Source organism: Trichosurus vulpecula, chromosome 1 (genome assembly GCF_011100635.1).
Source record: "Trichosurus vulpecula isolate mTriVul1 chromosome 1, mTriVul1.pri, whole genome shotgun sequence".
Taxonomy (NCBI): domain Eukaryota; kingdom Metazoa; phylum Chordata; class Mammalia; order Diprotodontia; family Phalangeridae; genus Trichosurus; species Trichosurus vulpecula.
Genome location: NC_050573.1, coordinates 322,645,838 through 322,658,115, shown reverse-complemented (window position 1 = coordinate 322,658,115; position 12,278 = coordinate 322,645,838). Strand labels below are relative to the sequence as shown.

Here is a 12,278-nt window from a genome sequence, read left to right as displayed (position 1 = left end):
GAGAATGGAACATGCACTCTCCTTGTCCCAGAAGGGGAGGCAGGCATTTCCCTCAGGGGAAAAAGCCTTGAAGGCGCTGTGGGACCTGGAGCTTGGGGCTGAGGTAGATTAGACTACAAGGCCAGGGCATCTGGCTGGCAAGGGAGAAGATCAGCTAGTACCTGAGGAAGGGTAGGGGTCAGAGAGGAAGATACCAAAGAGACCTGAGTGGGAGCCACCTCAGAGAGAGGGGGAGGAGGTACTGCCATGCGGGCAGGGCCCGAGGCTGGAACCTGAGTAGGGGTTGCCTCGGGGGTAGGGCTCATGGTGGTAGATACTGCAGGGCCTGAAATAGGGGCAGGCCGTGAGGCCAGAACCTGAGTAGGGGTCCCTTCAGGGGAAGGGGCCACAGAAGGAGGCACCTCAACAACACCCTTGACTGGGACCTGAGCATGGGTCGCCGAGGGGGGTGGGGCCATGGGAGGATTTGCAGAGTAGGAAACTTGGACCGTGAAGGAGGCAGGAAAATAGGAGGATTGCACTACAGAAAACCAAGAGAAAGAGGGGTGGCCCACAGAAGGGGGAGCACAGGAAACAAGGGTGCTCCGGGGAGGTTGGGGAACAGGAGGAGGGGCTGGGGCAGAAGCCCTGGGGGCCTTAAGGAAGGGGTTATCCAAAATATCCTGTTGACCTCCATTGCCCCTTTGTGGGGGAGCTCTAGCTATGAGCATCTTACAATCTTTTCTGAGAACGGGGTTCTGAGAGAGCTCCACGAAAGTCATTATGTAAGGAATTTCTGTCCATTTTCCTTCTCACTGACAATATAAATTTAACTGTAAAAGAGTATTATATTGTAAAGTCCCAAAATAAGGCCACTCTTCATGGTACTCTACTCGATATTGTGGCCAAGCAATCTTGCAAAGGTATATCAGCTTTTTCTTTTTAAGTTCTTTAGAGAACTTAAACTTTTTCCAATTTCGTCAAAGACAGCCTAAGGGCAAATTTTTGGGAATCGAGGAGGTTTGACCCACTGTGGGCCCAGGGAGCTGGATGTCCCTTCCTCTGCAAGGAGGATCTGGGAGTAAGCCTCAAAAAGGAACAAAGCAAGACAGGAAAAAAACAAACACAAAAAGGTACCTGAGATTTTCCCATTCCCTAGCACTGAGAGACTTGGGAAAATTGGGGGCGCGCTTCCGGATAGAGCATCCGTCCTTGTCCTCTATGCTTCAGAAGGTGTGCCCAGGTCCATGGCCTTGAACATAAACCACTGGACTGAACTGAGAGCGTCAGGCTGAGTTGAGTCCAAGACAGCAAACAGCTGTCTGACCTACTGGGACTTGGGAAGTCAGGCCCGAAAAGCACTTCCAAAATGCTTGGAGAGTGAGAAAGGTTTTGGGTTAGGGAGAGGCTTACCTTCCAGTCCTGGCTGGAGAAGAACTTGAGATTAGCAGTCGTTCCTGGCCAACGCACCATAAAATGAAGAGTTTTAAGGTTGAGGGGTGATCGCTACCCCGAAATATTGATGCACCGGGTTCTGCCAAAAGAATTCGACTCAAGCCTTCTCAGCCAAGGGAAAAGACAAAGTTTATTAGGGATTCACCACAATGGGCTGTCTTAAGAAATCCCCCCACCTTGTGACGCCTGTTTCCACAAGTGGGCCAGATTCAACCTACTGAATTAGATTGAATCTGAGCCCCATTTGATTATTTCTGATGATATAATAATATATGAATACATTTATATGCCTCAATTTGTTTAGCAATTCCCCAGTAAGAGGACACACATTTTATTTCCACTTTTGGCTATAATGAAAGAGCTGCTAGAAATATTTTTGTACATTGAAAGTCTTTTTGTTTTTTTTTTGGTTGGTTTTCTTTGGCATATAGGCTGAGTGCCGTTATAGTTGGGTCAAAGGTTTACAGAATTTGGAAACTCTTCTGGTCTCTTCTAGTATTGAAGTTCTGCTACATGTTGATATTTTTCAAAAATTTAGAAATGATGGTAAACAGTCTAATTTTAGTTATCATTTTTTTTTGTAGTTGTCAAGGTCCATTAAGATTTTAACAAATTGGACTCTAAGGCATGGTCTTATCCCACTCACAGTTACATGATGTTTTAAAAGGAGTGATTCATTTGATCAATTATTATTACCGTTCTAATCTTATCTATACCCAAAGGGGTCCTGAAAACATTTTGTGGAACTCAGTGCTACTTCTTCTGTGTTTAAAAAAATATAATCAATCAACAAGCAAGTATTAATTACTTGGTGTTTGCAAAGCCTCTGTAAAAGTATATATTTATTCACATATACAGTGATTTCTTCATCATGTTTTGTTTGAATTTTTTTAAGTAACAAGGTAGCCAACATTTCATTTAACCACACTTCTACTATGCTTTTAACATCAAAGCACTTAGGATAAAAATGATTCTGTCCATTTCAACCACTTATTTTTTAAATATAAATTCCAAAAATAGCCTCTTTCATTTTGTATGGATGTATGTATGTGAATATAAATATGCACGTATTGTCTATATTCACACATACGCCCAATATATATATGGACACACACATACACACATTTAGACAAGACAGGTTAGGGCGGAGCCAAGCTGGAGGCTGGCCCCCAAACCCACCAAACACCTGTAAAAATGGCTCTGAACAATATCTAGAGCTACAGAACCCAGGAAATAACAGAGGGAAGCAAGTGTCCAGCCCGAGACAGCCTAGATGGTTGCTGGGAAGGGGCTATCACACTGTGCTGGGAGTGGAGCACAGACCAGCATGGGCTGCGCCAGGACTGACCAGACTGGGAATTGGTGGGGCAGGCCTTAGGGACCTGAATCACTGAGCTTTGACAGTTACAAGACTTCACAACCCATAAAAGCCAAAGACAATGGAGCAGGTTAGTGAGAAAACTGCTGAATCTGGGTGAGAGAAGTATGTGGTCAGGCCCCAGCCACATAGGCAGCCAATGTGGCATGGTGGCAGCAGCAAGAAGCTCCTCCTGCTTCCAGAGCTCCAGCATCAGGTGCTTTCTGAGTCCCTGGCATACACAGTGGGAGGAATAAAGTGGCTGATTTAAGCAGGAGGGCAGGAAGCCCTTTGCTGGCTCAGAGGCAGGGTTTGGTTCTTTGTTCTGTTTGGATCTGTTTTGTGGTTCAAGTTGGTGGTTCTTGCTGGGGGACGAGTACTGGTGTGGCAGAGCTTGCAGTGAATTTGGAGTAGAAGAAGGTATAAAAACAGCAGCCCAAAGCCCCTAAAGCTTGGGACAAAGTACTCTCTACTCTAAAAGCAGTCAAACCCTGACAAAAAGCTCAAGGGTCAACTAGTTGGCTGGGAACATGAACAGGCAATGTAAAAGGACTCAGACAATAGAATATTTTTTTTGGTGACAAAGATGAAAACATAAAGCCAGAAGAATTCAACAAAGTCAAAGAGCCTACATTAAAAGCTTCCAAGAAAAATATGAATTGGTCACAGGCCATGGAATTGCTCAAAAAGGATTTTGAAAAATCAAGTAGGACAAGTAGAGAAAAAAATTTGGAAGAGAAATGAGAGTGATGCAAGAAAATCATGAAAAACAAGTCAATGACTTGCTAAAGGAGACCCCCCCAAAAATAATGAAGAAAATAACACTTTATTTTTTAACAGGATGAAAAATTTTATTTCAAAGTAACGTTACAATGTGGGATTTTAATTATTTTTTACTTAAAGCTCATTTGCACAGATGTGAAAATTATTATTATCAAGCATATTTCCTTGTAATAATTTATCTAGAAACCCCAATTTGCATACTTTTTAAAATTCATTTAATATATTTACTTTTCAGCATTGATTTTCACAAGAGTTTGAATTACAAATTGTCTCCACATTTCTACCCTCCCACCCACTCCAAGATGGCATATATTCTGGTTGCCCCATTCTGCAGTCACCCCTACCTTCTGTCACCCCAGTCCCCTCCCATCCTCTTTTCCCTTCCTTTCTTGTAGGACAAGATAAATTTCTATGCCCCATTGCCTGTGTATCTTGTTTCTTAGTTGCATACAAAAACTTTTTTTTTTGTTTTTGAACATCTGTTTTTAAAACTTTGAGCTCCAAATTCTCTCCCCTCTTCCCTTCCCACCCAATCCTCCTTAAGAAGGCAAGCAATTCAACATAGGCCACATGCATATCATTATGTAAAACCCTTCCAGGATATTCATGTTGCGAAAGACTAACTATATTTTGCTCCTTCCTAACCTATCCCCCCTTATTGAATTTTCTCCCTTAACCCTGGCCCTTTTCCAAAGTGTTGGACTCAGATCTTAAGCAGGCTCTGCAGTCCTGATCTGACCTGCCACTTAATTCCTCCCACCAGGTAGGCCTGGGGCTGGAAGCAACTGCAGCTGTAATTCTGTAGCTGCACAACCTCTCCTGCCCCCAGGGTGGTGGCCAAACTGCGAACTCCTTTCACTCCCCACAGCTTTTCCCACTAACCTTATCTGTTGTCTTTGGTGTTTGTGGGTTGAGAAGTCTGATAACTGCCACAGCTCACTGATTCAGGGCATTAGGGCCTGTTCCACCCAGCTCCTGGTCTGGTTGGTCTGCGCAGCCCACGCTGGGCTCTGCTCCCTTCCACTCCCAGCTCCGTGCAGGATAGACCTCACCCAGTGACCATCCAGGCTCTCCTGGGGTGGAGCCCTGCTTCCCTCTGCTATTTTGTGAGTTCTGCAGTTCTACAATTTCTTCAGAACAATTTTTTATAGGTTTTTGGAGGGACTTGGTGGGGAGCTCATGCAAGTCCCTGCTTTCCAGCAGTCATCTTGGCTCCACCCCCCAGATAATAACACTTTAAAAATACACTTAACCCAAATGGCAAAAGAGCTCTCAAAAGCCAATGAGGAGAAGAATGCCTTAAAAGGCAGAATTTACCCAGTGCAAAAGGATGTCCAAAAGACCACTGAAAAAAATACCACCTTAAAAATTAGATTGGAGCAAATATAAACTAGTGACATTACGAGAAATCGAGAAATTATAAAACAAAACCAGAAGAATGAAAAAATAGAAGACAATGTGAAATATCTCATTGTAAAAACCACTAACCTGAAGAATAGATTCAGGAGAGATAATTTGGGGTTTTTTTTGAGATTTTTTGGTTTTGGTTTGCAACACTCAGTTGCCCATAATTTTGAGTTCCAGATTTTCTTCCCTTCCCTTCCCCCTCCCTCGCTAAGATGGCATTGAATCAGATATACCTTCTACATATAACTTCGCATTGAACTTATTTACACAATAGTCAAGTTGTAAAGAAGAATTATAACCAATGGAAAGAATCATGAGAAAGAAGAAACAACCCCCCGCCCAAAAAAAAAGAGAAAAAAAAACAAAGGGGGAAAAAGGGGAGCATAAATTGTGACTCAATCTTCATTCAGAATCCATAGTTCTTTCTCTGGATGTAGATAGCTCTCTCTACCATGAGTCCTTTGGAGTTGTCCTTTCACCTTGTATTGCTGAGAATAGTGAAGTCTGTCAGGGTTAGTCATCACAGAATCCATATATCTGGGGTTGTGTATAATGTTTTCCTGGTTCTGCTCCACTCACTCAGCATTATATCATGTAGGTTTTTCCAGGTTATTATGAAATCCATATCTTCCCCATGTCTTATAGCACAATAGTATTCCATTACATTCACATACCACCACTTGTTCAGCCATTCCCCAAATGATGGGCAACCCCTTGATTTCCAATTATCTGTTACTACAAAAAGAGCCGCTATAAATATTTTGTATGTATGGGTACTTTATAAGTGTTATTGCTGAGTCAAAGGGTATGAACATTTTATAGCCCTTTTGGCATAGTTCTGAATTGCCCTCCAGAATGGCTGTAGCAGAATTGCTGGCTCCACTGGCAATGTAACAATGTTCCAATTTTCCCACGTCCTCTCCAGCAAATATAATTTTCCTGTTTGGTCATTTGAGCCAATCTTACAGGAGAGATGTGGTACCTAAGAGTTGTTTTGATTTTCATTTCTCTAATCAGTAGTGATTTTGAGCATTTTTTCATATGCCTATAGATGTCTTTAATTTCTTCTTCAGAAAACTTCCTATTCATATCCTTTGATCATTTCTCAATTCGGGAATGACTTGTATTCCTAAAAATTTGGCTCAGTTCCCTGCATATTTTAGAGATGAGGCCTTTATCAGAGACACTAGTTGAAAAGATTTTATCCCAATTTTCTGCTTCCCTCCTAATCTTTGCTGCATTGACTTTTTTTAATACAAAACATTTTAATTTAACAGAGTCAAAATTATCCAGTTTTCATTTTGTAATGCTCTCTGTCTCTGGTTGTGTCATGACATCTTTGCTTTTCCATAAATCTGATATTCAAACTACTCCTTGCTTTCCCAAATTGCTTATAGTATCAGTCTTTATTCCTAAATCATGAATGCATTTTGACTTTATTTTGGTATATGGTGTAAGATATTGGTCTATGCCCAGTTTCCTCCCTACCATTTTCCAATTTTCCAAGCAGGTTTTGTGAAATAGTGAATTCTTAGCCCAGAAGCTGGATTCTTTGCATTTATCATAGAGTAGATTGCTATAGTCATTGACTACTGAGTCTTGTATACATATTCTGTTCCACTGATCCATGACTCTGTTTATTAGCCAGTAGCAAGTAGTTTTGATGACTGCTACTTTATAGTACAATGTAATTTCTGGTATGGCTTGAATACCTTCCTTAGCATTTCTTTTCATTAATTCCTTAGATATTCTAGACCTCTTGTTCTTCCAGATAAATTTTGTTATAATTTTATCCAGCTCTGTAAAATAATACTTTGGTAGTTTGATTGGTATCAGACTGAATGAGTGAATTAATTTTGGTAAAATTGTGATTTTTATTATATTACCTCAACCTAACCATGAGCAACCGATATTTTTCCATTTATTTCGATTTGACTTTATTTGCATGAAAAGTATTTCATAATTATGTTTACATAGTCTCTGGGTTTGTCTTGGCAGATAGACTCTCAAATATTTTATAATGTCTACACTAACTTTAAATGAAATTTCTCTTTCTATCTCCTGCTGTTGGGCTTTGTTAGTAATGTATACGAATGATGAGGATTTATGTGGGTTTATTTTATATCCTACAACTTGGCTAAAGTTGTTTATTATTTCAAGTAGTTTTTTACATGATTCTCTAAGTTAATTCTCATATCATCTGCAAGAAGTGATAATTTGCTTTCTTCTTTGACTATTCTAATTCCTTCAAATTCTTTTACTTCTCTTATTGCTACAGCTAACATTTCTAGTACCAAATTGAATAGAAGCAGTGACAATGGGCATTCTTCTTTCACCCCTGATCTTATTGGGAATGCATCTAGCTTATCCCCAGTACAAATAATGCTTGTTGGTGGTTTTAGGTACATGCTATTTATAATTTTAAGGAAGGCTTCATTTATTCCTATTCTTTTTAGTGTTTTAATAGGAATGGGTGTTGTATTTTGTCAAAGGCTTTTTCTGCATCTATTGAGATGATCATATGGTTTCTGCTAGTTTTGCTGATGATATGATCAATTATGCTGATAGTTTTCCTAATACTGAACCAGGCCTGCATTCCTGGAATATATCCTACCTGGTCGTAGGATATGTTTCTAGTCCTAAGTTGATGCAATCTTTTTGCTAATATTTTATTTAAAATTTTTGCATCAATATTCATTAGGGAAATTGGTCTATAATTTTCTTTCTGTGTTTTGACTCTTCCTAGTTTGGGTATTATTACCATATTTTTGTCATAAAAAGAATTTGGTAGGACTCCTTCTTGATCTATTTTCACAAACAGTGTCTAAATTATAGGAATTAATTTTTCTTTAAGTGTGTGATAAAATTGACATGTAAAACCATCTGGCCCAGGAGACTTTTTCCTAGGGAGTTCATTGATTTCTCGCTCCATTTCTTTTTCTAAGATGGGGTTATTTAGGAATTTTACTTCCCCTTCTGTTAACCTGGGCAATTTATATTCTTGTAGATATTAATCCATATCGCAAAGGTTATCAAATTTATGGGCATAGAATTGGGGAAAAGAATTCCTAATTATTGTTTTGATTTCCATTTCATTTGGAGGTGAATTCACCCTTTTCATTTTTTTTTGGCAGGGCAATTGGGGTTATGCCTAAGTTCGCATAGCTAGTACATGTGTCAAGTGTCTGAGGCCGAATTAAGCTCAGGTCCTCCTGACTCTAGGGCCAGTGCTCTACTCACTGCACCACCTAGCTGCCCCCTTTTCATTTTTGATGCTGGTATTTTGATTTTCTTCTTTCTTTTTTTAATCAAATTGACCAAAGGTTTATCAATTTTATTGGTTTTTTTCATTAAACCACCTCTTTGTTTTATTTATTAATTCAATAGTCTTCTTGAATTCAATTTTATTAAACTCTTCTTTGATTAATAAGTATTTCTAAATTGGCATTTAATCAGGGATTTTCAATTTGTTCTTTTTCTAGCTTTTTCAGTTGCATGCCCATTTCATTGATCTCCTTTTTCTCTATTAAACTTCCCCTAAGAACTGTTTTGCTGCATCCCATAAGTTTTGGCATGTTGTCTCATCATGGTCATTCTCTTAAATGAAATTATTGTTTCTCTGATTTGTTCTTTGGCCCACTCATTCTTTACAATTAGATTATTAGGTTTCCAATTATTTTTTAGCTTACTTTTCCATGGTTCTTTATTACAAATAAGTTTTATTGTATCATGATATGAAAAGTATGCTTTGACTACTTCTGCCTTTCTGCACTGGATTGTGAGGTTTTTTGCCCTACTACATGGTAAATTTTTGAATATGTGCCATGTACCACTGACAAAACTGTATATTTCTTTTTCTCTCCATTCAGTTTTCTGCAGAGGTCTATCATCTTTGTCTTTTCTAAAATTCTATTCACCTCCTTAACTTCTTTCTTGTTTATTTTGAGGTTAGATTTATCAAGTTCAGAGAGGGGTAGGTTGAAGTTTCCCATTATTATAATTTTGCTATTTCTTCCTGTAGCTCCCTTAAGCTCTCCTCTAAGAATCTGCATGCCATATCACTTGGTGCACATATGTTAAACAATGATATTGCTTCATTCTTTGTGGTGCCTTTTAGCAGGATGTAGTGTCCTTCCTTATCTCTTTTAATTAGATGTATCTTTTCTTTTGCTTTGTCTGAGCTTAGTTTTGCTACTCCTGCTATTTTTTTTAGTTTAGCTGAAGTGCAATATATTTCACTCCAGCCATTTACCTTTACCATGTGTGTATTCCCCTGTTTCAAATGTGTTTCTTATAAACAGCATGTTGTAGGTTTATGGTGTTTAATCCATTCTGCTATTAATTTCCGTTTTATGGGAGAGTTCATCCCATTCACATTCACAGTTATGATTACTATCTCTGTCTTCTTCTCCATCCTATCTGCCAGCCTTTTATGCATTTCTTTCTCCCTTTCCTCTTCTATTCCTCAACAAAGTCTTGCTTTTGACTGCCCCCTTCTTCAGCTAACCCTCCCAATTGATTCCCCTCCCTTACCTTACTGTTTTCCATTTGCTCCTTCTTCCCTCTCTTCTGACCCCTCCTCCCTTTTTTCCCCTTTCCCCTCCTACTGCCTGTAGGACAAGTTAGATTTTTCAAACTTATCAGGGTATGTTATTCCCTTCTTGAACCAAATCTGATGAGTGGAAAGCTCAAATGTTGCTTTTCTCCCTCCCTTCTTTCCCTCTACTATAATGTTTTTTGTGCCTCTTCTTTTGATGTAGTTTACCCTTTTCTACTACCTCCTTACCTGTTCTCCCAGAACCCTCCCTTTACATCTCTTAATTATATTTTTTATCCATATATCAGTTATTTTATACAGACATCTATAGTCTATGTGTATCCTTTTCAATTTTCATAACAACTGTACTATATATATGTACATATATGAATGGGTGTATATTTATAAAACAAACATAAGATGACATAATCCTATATAAATATGTACATAATTTGCCCTTATTGATCAATAACATTTGTAGGGGTTTTCACCCTGTGTTTTCCCATTCTATCTCTCTCTTGAGGTTTCTATTTGAAGATCACATTTTCCATTCAGTTCTGGCCTTTTCATCAGGAAGGTTTGGAATTCTCTTATTTCGTTGAAAGTCCAATTCCTTGCCTGAAAGATTATGCTCAATTTTTCTGGGTAGTTGATACTTTGTTGTAGTCCCAGTTCCTTTGTCCTTTGGAATATCATATTCCAATTTCTCCTGTCATTGAATGTAGAAGCTGAAAGATTCTGTGTGATCCTGACTGTAGCTCCACAATATTTGAATTGTTTCTTTTTGGTTGCTTGCAGTATTTTCTCCTTGACTTTGTAATTCTGAAATTTGGCTATAATATTTCTTGGAGTTTTCAATTTGGGATCTCTTTCAGTGGGTGATCAGTGGAGTCTTTCAATAACTATTTTACCCACTTGTTCTAGAACCTCTAGGCAGTTATCTTTGATAATTTCTTCAAAGATACTAGCGACACTCTTTTTTTCATTGTGGATTTCTGGTGGACCAGTAATTCTTAAATTGTCTCTCCTGGATCTACTTTCCAGGTCAGTTGTTTTTCCAATGAGATATTTCACATTTTCTTCTGGGTTTTTTTTTCATTCTTTACATTTTGTTTTACTACTTGTTGCCTCATAGAGTCATGAGCTTCCACTTGCTCAATTCTAATTTTAATGAGTTGCTGTCTTCATTTTGCTTTTGAGTCTCCTTTTCCAGTTGGTTGATTTTACCTTTCAGGTTGTCATTTTCTCTATTTGTATTATAAATCTCTGTAACCATTTCTCCAATCCTATTTTTTTAGAGACTTGATTTTTTTCAGTGTTTTTTTCTATTTTTTACATTTTTTTTCTTTTTATTTTCCTACCTAATTTGATTTTTAATATCTTACTTTAGCTCTTCCAGTAATGCTTTTTGGGCTTGAGATCAGTTCACATTCTATTTTGAGGTATCAGATGTCATTAGAGTGTCAATTCTATCCTCTTATGAATTGGGGTTTTGATCTTCCCTGTCTCTGTAAAAAAAATCAGTGGTCTTTTTTTTGTGTTGGTAAGCTTTTTTTTCTGGCTTTACAGTGGATATCTGCCTTTAGGGATCAGGCATCTCTTCCCAGGTTTCTTGTTCTGGGGATTGTGAGTCTAGTTCATGGCTTTTTGTATGATAGCCTTCAGTTTCTTGAGGTGTTGGGGGGCGGTCTTGCTGCCTGAAGTCTCCTTTTCCCCTGGGGCTGCTGTCCAGCACTTTTGCCTTTCAGTAATGGTCAAAGCTGTTTGTTTGCTGTGCTGGTGTCTGCCACTTCCACTGGCTGGGTATGTCTAGGCTCCTGGTGTTGACTCCTGCTGTCTCTGCCCATCTGGGACTCAGGAACTTCCACAGCTGGGCCACTGAATCCTCACATTTGTCTTCACTATTCCGGTGTTTTTGCTAAGGGATTCTCTGGATCAGGGAGGGAGGGATTAGAGCCGTTTACCTGGCCATTATGTAACCCGGAATTTCAAGAAGGCACGTTTCAAAACTTTGGGCTGCAAGTGTCAGGAGTAGATGTCTCACGGAGGGAGGTGTTGTGCTGTTGCCTCTCGATAGCTTGGACAGGCTCCCATTCTGTGCTGAGAGGCCTGGGAATCTTTGCTGCTTTCAAGCATCCAGCTTTCTCCCAGCCTGGACTGCTGGCTGGTTTTGGCAGTTGCTTCCACTTGGTGCTGTTTGGTGCAGCTCCGTATGCTGAATGCTCTCCCAGCCTACAGATCCATTCTGTAGACATTTCTGAGCTTCCTGTCTTGGAAATTTGCCCCACTCAGACTGCAAGAGTCTTCTAACTCTCTCAAATCTGCTCAGAATCACTTTTTTAGAGGTATCTGACAGAATTTGTGAGAGACATCTGGTAAGACTCTGCTTTCATGAAGCCATTTGGCTCCACCCCCCCCCACTCCCCCAGGAGAGATACTTTAATAATTATTAGACTACCTGAAAGCCATGATCAAAAACAGAGGCTAGATATTACCTTTCAAGAAGTTATCAAATAAAGTTGCCCGATACCCTAGAACCAGAGGGTAAAATAGAAATTAGAAGTATCCAACAATTGCCTATTGAAAAAGATCCCAAAAAGAAAACTCCTAGGAATATGGTCACCAAATTCCATAATTCCCAGGTCAAAGAGAAAATATTTCAAGGTGCCAGAAAGAAACAATTAAAGTATCATAGAAACACAATCAGGATAACAGAAGATCTGGCAGCCTCTACCTTAAGGGATGAAAGGGCTTGCAATA

The 12,278-nt window shown here is 39.3% G+C and overlaps 1 pseudogene; it reads right to left on the bottom strand.

Moving 5' to 3' along the window:
- LOC118837785 overlaps window positions 1-11,490 on the bottom strand; it is a 33,538-nt pseudogene extending 22,048 nt beyond the window's left edge.
- Window positions 11,491-12,278: the final 788 nt, after the last annotated feature.